At 41.9% G+C, this 12,772-nt stretch overlaps 1 protein-coding gene across 2 annotated transcripts in view; it reads right to left on the bottom strand.

Moving 5' to 3' along the window:
* Positions 1-8,401, bottom strand: part of raph1a (Ras association (RalGDS/AF-6) and pleckstrin homology domains 1a) — a 64,796-nt gene extending 56,395 nt beyond the window's left edge. For both annotated transcript variants that reach the window (XM_055059787.1, XM_055059788.1), the window contains exon 1: positions 8,200-8,401. The gene's annotated coding sequence lies outside the window, so the exon portion shown is untranslated. The remainder of the gene's footprint in view (positions 1-8,199) is intronic.
* Between the last annotated feature and the right edge of the window lie 4,371 nt (positions 8,402-12,772).

The raw sequence follows: 12,772 nt of genomic DNA, 5'->3' as shown, positions 1-12,772 counted from the left end.
CATGAGCCAAAGGATAAAATTCTTTTTAATTGAATGGCCATCCTTTCCAAGCATGAGTTCACCACTTGAGTGGCGATGTTTTCCAGAGATGTTAAGATACTGCACTTGCTATGACTTCTTATGAGATTATGTTGACCAAAACATTAATGGAGCCATTGCATCTTTTGCTGATTCTCTGGTGATCCCTGGTTAAGTGACTAGTTACAAAAGCTGATCATTTGGCAATTGTCCAATCAGTTTTGGGTATTTGTCTCTGCGCTGTAGTGTAATGCCATGTTAAAAGTAATGCACTCATGTTAAAAGATCCAAACTAATAAGACTGTTGGTACAATCTTTGAAGTAACATGATCAGACATGACAGTAACAGCTGCTACCAGGCTACTGGAAAGCAATACAAGTATGGAATGCCATTGCCTGGCATCAAAACCAGGAACCCTGCAGTTTGTAAGGTTTGCAGTTGTGCATAAAATGCATTTGTAAAAACTGCATCACACTGAAACTGAGCTGTCATTGTTTGCTGAGCTGAAGCTAAGGGGAAACTGGAGTACTATTACCTCATCTGGATTCTCCATTAATCCAGTGTTTTTATGTCAATGTGGGTGCGTGTGTAGGAGTGAAATCCAGGCACAAACACACATGCAAAGGCTGAGTCATTGCATACAGCTGCCAGCTACCTGTTTCAACAGCAAACAGCAGAAAAACCATTAGCTGTTATAAGGATACACACACACAAACACTCTGTGGCAGTTTCTATCACTTCAGGGTATGTTAAATGTGCTTGCACCATTTTTCCTGGAGACTTGCATAACTTCGGGTTGCACAGTGGCACAGTTGGTAGCACTGTTGTCTTGCAGCAAGAAGGTCCTGCACGAAGTTTGCATGTTGTCCCTGTGCATGGTGGGTTCTCTCCAGATACTCCGGCTTCCTCCCACAGTCCAAAAACATGACTGTTAGGTCTCTCTAAATTCTCCCTAAGTGTGAGTGTGTTTGAGTGTGTGGTTGTTTGTCCTGTTTGTCTCTGTGTTGCCCTGCGACAGACTGGTGACCTGTCCAGGATGTACCCCGCCTCTCACTGGAACATTAGCTGGCGATAGCCACCAGCACCTCCCGACCGCACTAGGAACAAAGACGTTAGAAAATGGATGGATGGACGTGCATAACTTCCAACCAGCACAGCACGGCAGCTTCTACCTGACGTGTGAACCAGTGGCCCTGCATCTGGTTCTGACGTCTTTAAATAACACTAAGCAGTCTGGCGCATTTTAACACTTGTGTTCGTTGATTTTACTTTGACTTTCACTTCATGGTTCTCATGTGTTCAGAACTGGATTATGCAGCACTCCAAGATAATTAAACACCTAATTTTCCTTTGCTTTTGTTTTCCTCCATAAAGTAAGGGAAAAAGAACAAATATTCTTTTCTGCAAAATATGTGAGAACTTGACCACCTGGGTGAGTTGTTTGAGGGGCTTTGTGTGTCTACATACCAGAAAACAAATTTGTGCAAAAAGTAAAAAATTCAACACAAAGTCATGTTCATGCACTTGAAAGGATACGTGTAGCAAGAGCATAAAGAATAGTCAGACTTTAAAGGTGTTTATACTGGCAAAGAAAAAAAAAAGTCAACCAGCTGAGTTTAGGATCCGCTTAGTAGGTCATAAACCAACTGGTGCCTCAGTTCTACAGTTAAAAGTTGGAGAAGCTTTAATGTCTGGCAATCATTTCTGCTTCTGGAAGGAACAACATGATTCCCTGTCAGTTCATTTATTTACAGCGATTAATAATACACAGCTGATTGTTGCAGTCCTTTTATTGATGGTTATTAATGAGCTACTTAACTCTTTCTAATAACTATCTGCGACAGAAACAGCAGAGGAAGTAATACAATTTACAGCTTTCATAACAAATGTGGCCCCCAGATGTGACGTGTCTATGTCAGCAGAGGGTAGGTGGAGCAAAAGATGATGTAATTCAGGAGGAATTAACCACTGGGACTGGGAGGTAGGCCACCATTCACTTTACGAAATGGATGAAAACAATGAGAAGATCAGACATGCATGTTGAGTGTTTATAGAGTGGACTAAATGATCCTGATGAAGTCACATATTTGTGATTATGTATTTTAATATGTGGCCTACAGGTGAATCCCTGGATCCTAGCAGAAAACATATAAAAACATTAACATGCCACATATCAATTATAGATAGGACCTAATTAGTTTTTATATTTTCTAAAGGGGTAGTATTATGTTTTTTCAAGCCACATAGCCACTTACCACTTGTACTTTATAGCACAATCAAGTAACTATGTCACCTTAAATTTTTGGTAGAAAATTGCTGCACATGACTTAAGAGAAATTTGATTTTTCAATTTGACACCTTAAAATTGGGCCTTCTCTTTAAGAAACTCCTGCTACTTCTGACACTCTGCCTTCAGGACGTCATCGCAACATGGCTCATCTATTAACACGATCAACATTTTTACCAGTGTTGCACTGAGAATAGCTCCTCAGTCCAATGCTATTATCAACCAACAGATGTCCCACCAGGTGTTTGCTAATTGGTGCTGGCTAGTCTGAAGGAGCTGAGTGGAAGCGTTGTGAGGGAGGGCAGCTCTGTAAGGCAGAAGCTCAGAAGCTTGGAAACTGCAGCTCAGAGAAAGTACATCAGTTGTGCATTCACAACCATTCAGTTGTGAATGCACAACTGAATGGTTGCCCCAGGAGATTGAAATGTGTTTTTTTGTCTATTTTTATTCAGTAGTGTGAAGAAAGAAAGAAAAAAAAATATTGTGCGTATATACATTAACACGCACAATGTTAATTGTCTTTGCTCTACCACAGAAGCTAACCTCCACAGACTTCCTTATTTCTGCTCTTGGACAGACAGCCAATAAGCACTAAGGAAAATAAATGATGCTCCTGGATTGGCTGCTAAATTAAAAAGAGCTTGATCATTTCCATTCTGTCAATTGATATTTTTTGAAGAGCAATTTTGTTTACAGAGATTTATTAATTGATTGTCCAGCAAAATTTGCACACAAGTTTTCCTAACTGTAGTTCCAGAGCTCTGAACCTACATCACAGTTTAGTGTGGTTGGGTTTCTTGTTGCAGCACGTTGGGGCGTTTGCTTCAGACTTTTTCTTTCTGTCTCTTCGTCTTCATCTCTTCCAACAAGTAGAGGAAGATGGTGCAGACTTTGTTTTAGCCTTCTCAGTCATCTTCTGCCGTCCATGATTCTCTGCTGTGTTGTAGAGGAGCAGACCGTCAGCCTGAAGCGTCTTCAGTCCTGTTGCTAGTTAATGTTACGCTGTCTCTGCTGGCTTAGACCTGACACAGCAAAGCAGCTCGGCGCCTCTCCAAAGCGCTGCTGCTGCATTGAGCTCATTTCTGCATGAAAACTGGTTTTCAATCTAAAATTAAAGCACTGCCAATTTGAACTTTAGAAAGTCAGGCAGTAGAGGTGTTAGATGCAACACCTCTTTAAATGTCTTCAAAGAGGCCAAAACAACTTGAAGCCTCGTGTCGGTAGAGCTGCTAAACAACTTAAGCACAGAGGAAAAACTAAAAATGTAAGAGAGCAAACCTAATTGTCCCTCTGCAGAAGATCTGCTCTCTCACACCCGCCCTCTGTCTCACTCTTGGGACAAGGAGGAATTTCCTGTGAGAAGGAGGATGAATTTTCCATACACTTAGTGGGAGATAGACAGACAGAGAGAGGAAAAAAACACCCAACAACAACAAATACATGGGTCCCTGGCCTGGTTTGACCTATTCTTGCCATCAGTGATAATGTGGAGAAATTTGAAGAGCCCAGCTGATAGAGACGGAGGTTGATGTTCACAAGATGTCTGTAGTCTTTGTTTCTCTGCAGGCCTCCCCAGATGATTAAAATAAAGATTCCCACAACAGACATGGGTTCATTCCAGTGGTTCAGCCCCAAACAGAGAACCCAAACAAAAACATGCTGAGGATGAAGCTGAACTGTGTAAAAAATATAAAAATAAAAATGATTTTTTTTGTTTGTTTTACGCATTTGTTCAAACTGTCATGACTGCTTGGTATAAAATAGATAATTTCTGAAAAAAAGAATCAAGCTCCTCTGCCTTCTCCCAGTCCTAACTAGAAATGACCAATCAGAGCCAAGATGCGGGTCTGTCAATCACTCGTCTGTGTGGCGCTGCTCCAGCTTGGACGGCCTGAGGCTGAATGCTGAGGCTAGTTAGCATAGCCACCGATGGTGACAGATAAACAGTTTATCAACAGTAAGTTGTTTTTCTGCCATTAGCATATTCAGCAGCGAGGTCATGAGGATGACTGACAGCACCAAGTATGTAAAAAAATGATTTTATTGAAGTTACATACTGCAGCTTTAAATGCTTTGGTACCTTAAATATTCCAGCTTTACTGAAACAAACAGTCCCTTGCAAATACAATACTGCACATTCTGAAATTGTGATGACAAATACACCATCAAATCATTGAACAGCTGCTGCATAGTGTCACTATCTACACTAAGGTTTTAGAGTTGAAGATACCTTAAATCTACAAGGAGTCGAGTTCCTGCAGGGTGGGATGAAGGGAGGATTTATGAGTGACCAAAATACACAACACTGAAATAAAGAGTAGGAGGACTAAAGGTCAAAGTGAATATCTGACGTCTACAAAACTGGAGCTTGTGTTACTTTAGTGCTAAAAGTCTGTTTTACAGCTAAACTACAGGCTGAGTTGAAGTGAGCATGATGCAACAATCTGTTCTGAAGTAAATTAATTTTATCATTTTAAAGCAGCTTACAAAGCCTGCAGTCAAGACAAGAACCAACACAGAAAAGCCTAAACTGGACCAGACTCTCACTGATCAATGCTGCTCTAATGGAAAGTGATGTTTTTATTGCCAAAGGCTGCAGATAATCCAGTTCAGTACAATATTTAGACCAAAGTCATCTATATTATGAAACAACTTTGGAAGATGTTTTTTTTTTTAAACACCATAATGTAGGACAAACAAAATGACAATGCCTGATTTCAGTTTTTAAGCCCTTACTGGTCAGAGGCCAACAACATCTTATCACTTAGGTTATGATATCTAGCTATCATGGATGTTCTAGAGAATAAGTCTAAGAATTAAAAGTCTTAATTATCAGCTTCATTTAACAGTTTGATTAATGCTACCTTAGTCTGGTCTTGTGTCTTTCAACGACTCCACTAGGCCATTTAAAGTTTGCTGGATGAGCCAGATCTGAGTGACATATGTCAGAGATTTGGAAATGCCAGGAAGGTACGAAGTCCTTCTTCGATAGCTGGGTTGTAGTATTGGTCTGGTTGGATTTAAAAGGTCCCAGCTGCTATGAAATCCAATCAGCTGCTTCATCGGCTCTTCAGTTGGATTGGTGCAGCATCTGCCAAAGAAAGACTGGACAGAGGAAGCGTCTCAGGTCCAATCTAACTTAACCTTCAGCCCTAATCTGGGATTTCTTCTTCGTCTCTCTGGGTTAATCGCTCCACTTGAAATGACATTTGGTCTGGCTCATCTTTCTGGCTCCCCTGAGGTTGAGTTGGAGTTAGAGGAGGTTATGGCATGATTAAACTAACACTGATAAACTTTTTCTATACTATAAAACAGTTGCAAAGGTTTTTTGAGCTGTGGCAAAGAACTGTACAGTGGAGCAGTTCCTGGCCTTTTGCTTCAATAAGGCTCTCTCTTCATGTTCACATTTTCTAAAGCAATGCAATACGAATAAAAAAAATATTGAAACATGGCTACTGGGGTGACTACTATTGACTGCACACATGCAGACATGACATGGCAGGCGGGTTTTTCAGTCTGCCTCTCTCATGGCAGAGCACAAAGGGACGGTGGCTGAGGTAAATATGATTAATGCAAGTAACAGTCGATCGTCAGTCTCCCAAAGACTTCCTAAAGATTCATTGCTGCAGCCACTTAATACATGGAAATTACCGGCAATACTAACAATAAATCACAAGCCTTTCAAGGCAGTCAGTTGAACAATTTGTGCCATTTATTACAATTTCAAAAAATAACTGGTAGAGAACCACAAACATTACGGTGTGTTAGAAGCAGATTGGTTGGAAACGAGAAGCTGTTCAGAGCATCAGAATAAAAAAGGAAAACAAACAAAAGAAATGCAAAGATTACACCAAACAGTTGAAGTGGTATTAAATGAAAGCCAGAGATCAATTGACAGGCTTGGTGCAGATTTAATCAGCCAGTTGTAGAAGTAGGCCAGGAGGGATTTTTATACTCAATTTAACCCAAGCAGAACCAGCAAGAGGAATTGAGTTCTGCCCCAATTCACTGAGCGTGTTACAGAGCTGGGTCATCTCAACACTGTCAAAATGATCACGTTTCAACTTCACTGGGTTCGGTTACAGACTGCAGCACAGAAAGACTGCAACCCTGAGGAGCTGCAGGTAGCATATTTGTTGCAACCAACAGTAATGAAACAATGGAGGAAGCTGTGAAGATGCAATACTCTGGTACATAAACACTGGAGAAGTCTTCATCACTTCAATACGACGTTTCCAAGATGTTCTGAGTCTCGTCTGTTTCATCACCTCTGGTTCAAAATCCAAAAGGCCTACCTTGATAATTTAGTCATTACAAAAACAATGAAGTTTCCATCACAATACTAGTGGCCTGAAATAAGGGTGGGAATATGAAATAAAGATTTTATCACAATATTTTATTATGATTAAAAAATGCAAAATGCATTTCAAGCTTCTTTCAAGCAACTGTCACTCCAGCCGAAGCCCCTCAAACACAAATACTGCTCTTAAAGAAACAAACCCACTTTAAAAACAGGCTTCTTCTGGACACCAGGGAGTAACAGAAAAATTGTGATTCTTATCACTGAGGTGCCAACAGTAACAACATATTGTAATATTTTTCATTCTACTGATGCTCTCATGGAACAAGCAGTAGAGAAAACAGTAAAAATAACAATCCTGACAGCACAACCAGTTTTGAGTGCGAGAGCTTAAAACAAGCAGGCCACAACGATTTATGGTGTATCGCTGTCACAATAAATCAAAAATGATTACAATAACAGGTAATTGTCCACCATAACACCAAATAATATGATAAATGCAAGTCCCTGGAAGAAAACTGTGAATTGCCAGCTAGTTATGAAAATGTAGTAACAGAATAATCAATCCTGAGCAGGATAATTCCATAGAATTATGAATGTAGTTCAGAATGCAGTTTGGCATTAATATACCTTTATTCTGATTGTGAAAATATAACACTAACATTTTAAATGCTTTTTTTTAAACAAAACATAAAACAATGGGGAGGGTTTGTAGTTTTCACAGAAATATCTCTAAAGTTTGAGCTTATTTCTGCATATTGTCCTTGTGTCCCTCCAACCCGTCCTCTGCATCACTCAGAAGGCTTCAGGAAAGACGCACGTTATGGTTAATCAGTTTCTTATTCATGGTGATGATTGCCTCCTGAAGCAGGAGACACCTGGACAGACAGATGGAAGGCCTGCATGCCTAATAAGGCTGCATTTTAAAAGAGTTCTGGGATCGACCCGGATCACCAGAAACACCATCGAGGGGTCACAACTGAGCAACTAACAGGACCTGATGGGACTGGACATGTTAAGAAGTGATTTGTGAGCTAGCTGCGGGACGAACACGCCTATGTGTGTGCGTGCGTGCGTGTATGTATTTGTGCTTAATGCTGCCAGGACGCCACGCCTTACTTGTGTCAGCCAGCCCGGCCTCTGTCAGCCGGCTGCATCTCCCCGGCGAACCTGCGCCTCCACGCCGGGAGGGAGCCCATCCGTAGGCCCCGCGGCGCCAAATACAGCCTCACCCCCATACATACATCCACACACACATATCTAATGAACAACAGTGTTCTAAGGCAGCAATCAGGCCTTTGCGTCCACATCTGAAGCCGCAACTGAGACACATTAAATCAGCTGAGGTGAATGGCAGCCTTTTCTCCGTCCCCCTCCCGTCCTTCCCCTGCATTCACATGCAGCCGCCCCGAGGCATTAATTGGCTTTTATTGCGGAGGATGCTAATTAAGATGATCCTCTATGTGTTCGCAGCACAATGCAGCTCTGCAGCTGGAGTTTGTTCCACGGGAAGGAGAAGCAGGAGCAGAGAAAGCCTACGAATCCCGGCCGATGTGCTGGGATATTTAGGTGAGGGGCATCGGAGCTACTTACTAAGCGGATCCAGATCCCAAGGAGATTCCTGTGAGGAAAAGGCGCAGCCAGCCGCGGGGAAACGCAGTAGAAGTTTCCGCAGGGTTTTGGTCGGGTTTTTCTGCCGGGGATTGGAGCCGGTTTGCTCACCGACTACCCTTTTTCCCAGATAGATCCCAGATTGTGCTGATTCCCCACTATGTCTGCTGCCAGGCACACTGGATCTCTGCGATGCTACAAGCTGAACAAAGGCAAGCAGACAGCTTCCGCTTTAGACCACCAAAATAAAGGCGGGACCCTGGCGCAAAAAATAAATAAATAAATAAAATAAAGTAAATAAATCTTATGATGACTTTGTTTTAGTGCTGCAACGTACCGACCGAAACATTTAGAAAAATACCAACCAAATTTATTCAGCGGGGAAAACTTCACTTGTTTAATTTCCATGTTCATGATGCCTGTGAGACCCACAGCATCATCGATCGTCTACTGTATTCATACTCAACACTTTGCCAAACCTACGAGTGAATTAGGGCCATTGTAGATATAAAAAAGAGTAAAATTACGCTTATTCTAGAAAAAAAATATTCTTTTTTCAGAAATGAGTTTCAAATGTCAAAGATTTTGCACTTTTGGAAATTTTGTATTTATAGAGTGGAAAATATACAAACTCAGAAATTACCTTTTTTTTGTCAGATTTTCTTGTAGATTTTTGGCAGAAATGTTCTTCTCTCTATTGTCCATCTACAATGGACCTAATCCCCCTGGACTGTTTGCTGTCAAAATTCTCAATGTGATTCTCATTCCATCAGATTAAACTCCCAGCAGAGGTAATCAAGTTATAGTGCATTCAGTATGTCTGTGTCACAAGACATGAAGAGAAAAACCCAATCATCTTCTACTACATTTAGCTCACAAAGTTATTGTTCTTTTTTTAACTCCCTCAAAATCCTGTTTACGATGTGTGTGTGTGTGTGCGTGCGTGCGTGCGTGCGTGCGTGCGTGCGTGCGTGTGTGTGTGTGTGTGTGTGTGTGTGTGTGTGTGTGTGTGTGTGTGTGTGTGTGTGTGTGTGTGTGTGTGTGTTGAAGCCATTTGAATACAGATCCTAATCCAGTTGAGTGGTCAGGGTCACATCATATATTCACACCAGAAAGACAGGAAGTCATGAGGAATTATTAGAAATGTCAGCTTTAGAAAAGTGTAAATAAAATAAAATTACAGAAATTCAGTTGGAATTGCAAGGAAATTGCATTGGGTGTTTTTAAAGTGGCTCTAGTTCTGAAAATCACTTCTCTGAGTGCAAAAACAAACCAGCAAAATAAAATGTATATTTTTCAATAGGGTAAAACTTTGTGAGTTCTGAAGTGTTTCGTTACTCCATCTCTCTCTCCATCTATCTCTCTTTCTTTCTGTTTTTGATATTTTATAGTGAAACTGAAGATGTTTAACTTCCTCAGTTCTGGACTCTCACTTTACACGTTTTATTTCCATTCCGGATCCCAAAAAACTGCCTCGTTTCCCGTCCTGCCCAACCCAGGGTCTCAACCAATCAGCTCCGATTGGCTCACTTGTTCTATTCTATTCTATTCTATTTATTCTATTCTATTCTATTCTATTCTATTCTATTCTATTCTATTTATTCTATTCATAGTGTGTAAGATACGAGGTGAAGTCAGCATCTGATCCCTTTTCAAATCTATATTACATTTAAGCCTGCCCTCTCGTGGCTGGTAAAAGCATTACACCTGGTTGTGTTCAAACTGCTGCTGCTGCAGTTACTAGTTAGTGGATTCAATTATTAGGCCCGAGCAGCTAAGCGCTGCGAAGGCCTATTGTATCTGTACTGTTTATTATTATTATTATTATTATTATTATTATTATTATTATTATTATTTTTCTTCCCACCTCTTTGGGGGGCTTTTTGGGGGCCTTATCATATTGGAAAACTCACCAAACTTGGCGGAGGCCTTAAGCCTGTTTAAAAATTTTGATTTTTAAGGTCATCACAAAAATCCCACAAGAAATGGCTCAATAGCGCCACCTAGAAATTTTCAAAGGACCCTTTGCTATTCACTTACTTTATCCTAGAGACATGAAATTTGGTACACTTGTAGAGCTCCCAGGACGCTCAAAATTTACAATTAATGTCATAGTGCAAGTATCACAGGAAGTCGGCCATTTGGATTGAAGGTCCAATTTTGAGGCCATTTTTGCCGTTTACAGCCTCCGTATTTGATCGAACTCCTCCTAGGGATTTCGATTGATCGGCTTCAAACTCGGTCAGTCTGTTCATAAGGCATGTCCCATCTAAAGTTATCAAAACTGTGAGTTTTTGAGTATGCTGAAGGGGGGTTAGCAGGGGTCAAAGTTCACCTACTCGCCATAAAAACATAAACTGCTATATCTCCTACACAGAAACTCACAGAGGAACCAGAGTTACTGTGATTAATCATCATTGGCTGCCCTACAATACCCTATGGTCGAATGATGACATCACTTAGACCACGCCCCCTGAGAACAGGAAGTGTCATGTTTTACTGAGAACGGTCGCTATCTGACCCCTTTGACCTCATCAACATGAAACTGTGCCCAGACACAGAGAACATGTTGGTGTGTTGAGGATTCCAACCCCGACCAGCTTCGATAGAGCAGGTGGGCATGGGGGCGTGGCGAAGTGACCTGTAACGCCATCGCCATACGTTTGGCTCTCAATTCCACAGTTTTGTGCCCAGCTGCTCCAAACTCACAAGGATGGTCCCTCATCAACTCCCCTACAGGAATCCATCACAATATTTGGTGGGCGTGGCCTAATTTCTCTATAGCGCCCCTAGAAAATTTTAAATGATCAGCCCCAAGCCATGCTTTGACCTACAATTACGAAACTTTGTACACATTTGTATCATGTCAGGACTTAAAAGAAAGTCTCTTGGAGCCATGGTCTAAACCCCACAGGAAGTCGGCCATTTTGGATTGAAGTTCAGATTTTGACCCCATTTTTGCCGTTTACAGCCTTCCTATTTGATCGAACTCCTCCTAGAGATTTCGATTGATCGGCTTCAAAACTCGGTCAGTCTGCTCATAAGGCATGTCCCATCTAAAGTTATCAAAACGGTGAGTTTTTGAGAATGCTGAAGGGGTTAGCAGGGGTCAAAGTTCACCTACTCGCCGTAAAAAAAACTGCTATATCTCCTACACAGAAACTCACAGAGGCACCAAAGTTTCTGGAATTGATCATCATCGGGTGTCCTACAATACCCTATGGTGGAATGATGACATCACTTAGGCCACGCCCCCTGAGAAAAGGAAGTGTCATGTTTTACTCTGAACGGTCGCTATCTGACCCCTTTGACCTCATCAACATGAAACTGTGCACAGACACAGAAGACATGTTGGTGTGTTGAGGATTCCAACCCCGACCAGCTTCGATTGAGCAGCTGGGCGTGGCGGCGTGGCGAAGTGACCTGTAACGCCATCGCCATACGTTTGGCTCTCAATTCCACATTTTGGCCACAGCTGCTCCAAACTCACAAGGATGGATCTTCATCCACTCCCCGACAGGAATCCATCACAATATTTGTAGGGTGTGGCCTAATTTATCTATAGCGCCCCTAGAAAATTTTAAAAGATCAGCCCCAAGCCATGCTTTAACCTACAATTACGAAACTTTGTACACGTGTGTACCATGTCAGGACTTACAAAAAAGTCTCTTGGAGCCATGGTCTAAACCCCAGAGGAAGTCGGCCATTTTAGATTGAAGTTCAGATTTTGATCCCATTTTTGGCGTTTATAAACCATTTCAGTAATTCGCCACTTGGGGTCAGTATTGCTCCACAAATGAAACAGCAGTTAAACAGGATGAAGAACAATATCAGTATTTCGCCAGTAGGTGTCAGTGTTCCTCCACCAATGACAAACAGATCCACGGGCGGATGGGCGTGAAAACTTTGTGAGAGCGTTGCCATGACATTTCTAAAAGGATAGAAATGTCTCAGATAATTTTTTGTTGAATTAAATCATGCAGTAAATGTAGCGTTTTCTTACTTCTTACAAACCATTTCAGTAATTCGCCACTCTGAGTAAGTATTACTCCAACAATGAAATAGAGTGCTTTAGAAACACAGCTGAAAATGATGAAAAATGACGAACAGTAGTACTTCGCCATGTGCATATGATCGGCTGTAAATGACACGTGGATCATCCGACTGACGACAAATTGGATACGTATGACCTTTGTTGACCTCTAAAGAGAACAACAGCATTGAAATATATTTTGACTCCACTGCGCGTCCTACATTAATCCGCCAGCTATATTTCCTCGCTAAACCAATGAATCTGCACCACATTTTTTGCATCGTCAAGGAGCGCCTCCGAACGCATCAGTGCGTACCGCCTGGTGGACGGGCGGAAACTGCGCAACAACTTCTGTGTTAGCAGGTGGCCAGCGTTGATGGAAACTGAGCAACAGCTTCCGCGATGCGGGCGGAAGAGCTGAAAACTGCGTGAGAGCTTCTGTGGTGGCTGGCGTGAGGCGCCGGTTGCTAGTACCCCGCGGTGGCAATAGGCCGGAGCGGCGCTTGGCTGCGAGGGCCGTTC

This window comes from Poeciliopsis prolifica, unplaced genomic scaffold (genome assembly GCF_027474105.1).
Source record: "Poeciliopsis prolifica strain line A6 unplaced genomic scaffold, Auburn_PproV2 SCAFFOLD056, whole genome shotgun sequence".
NCBI lineage: Eukaryota > Metazoa > Chordata > Actinopteri > Cyprinodontiformes > Poeciliidae > Poeciliopsis > Poeciliopsis prolifica.
Note: the sequence above shows the minus strand (reverse complement) of the source record. Positions and strands in the feature narration are given on the sequence as shown.